The sequence below is a fragment of the Palaemon carinicauda genome, chromosome 2 (genome assembly GCF_036898095.1).
Source record: "Palaemon carinicauda isolate YSFRI2023 chromosome 2, ASM3689809v2, whole genome shotgun sequence".
Classification (NCBI taxonomy): Eukaryota; Metazoa; Arthropoda; class Malacostraca; order Decapoda; family Palaemonidae; genus Palaemon; species Palaemon carinicauda.
The window spans coordinates 124,087,167-124,088,389 of NC_090726.1; positions in this window are offsets into that span (position 1 = coordinate 124,087,167).

Below are 1,223 nucleotides of genomic sequence, written 5' to 3' on the forward strand. Positions count from 1 at the left end.
TTCACGAGCCTATTACCCAAGAAAGAATACGAATACTTTGATCAAGGGACGCCGAGACTGGGCTGATGGTCACGCTCATTGGACCAATGGAAAAAAATAAAAGTGATACATTTCATTCATGATATAGATTATGAAATCAAAGTAACGTCGGGCAATATGAGAGTATTGCTAATTAATCTAGTAGCTATGCAGACATACTGCTAAATAATAAATTTATGACATGATTTTTCTGATTTCTCAGCAGCTGCGTCTGTCATCATAGGGCCTTTTTTTCATATATTATTTTCTCTTGTTTCAGGTAGTGTTCGACAGATCCACTATTTTAGTACTTGATGACCGCGTGCAGAGAGTAAGGAGGAGGTCATGAGAGGAATTTAACCCAGAGTGTCTCGAAAAGGATATAAAACATCCACATAAAAATGCCATGGGACCAATTTCTGTACATGGAAGTAGTCGTTTGAAGATCTTTGAAGATATAATGGACCGATTCAAGTACATAGATGTGTTGCAAAATCGTATGTTACCTCAAACAAGGGAACAGTTCGGTTTGAGATCATGGATATTTCAGCAAGATTCAGCCCATTGTCACATTGCCCGATCAGTCAAGAAGTGGTGTAAAGAAATTGATGTTGAACTGCTGCCAAGGCCTGGAAATTCTCCAGTTATGAACACCTATCTATATTTTGTGGTCTATTCTAGAATATGAATTACCCAAAGTTCCCTTTGCAACCAAAGCAGCCCTCATGCAGAGTCTCATTCATGTATGGTTCCACTCCGACAGAATCAAGCATTTATGCTGAACATTAATCGATGATATGCCTAAGCGTGTTAAGGGCCTCAAAGCTGCCAAAAGAGGGCAAACTTAGCATTAGCAATTGAAAAAAAAAAGCCTATTTATAATATATATGCAAAAAGTACACTGAGCACTTCTTGTAAAAACTTTCTTTCAACTTTTAACCAGAAAATCTATAGTTTTGGAAAAAAAAATCCATGATGATTTGATCACTACAATATATATATATATATATATATATATATATATATATATATATATATATATATATATATATATATATATATATATACATATATACATATATATCTATATACATATATATATATATATATATATATATATATATATATATACATATATATATTAATATACATATATATACGATATATATATTAATATACATATATATACAATATATATATATATA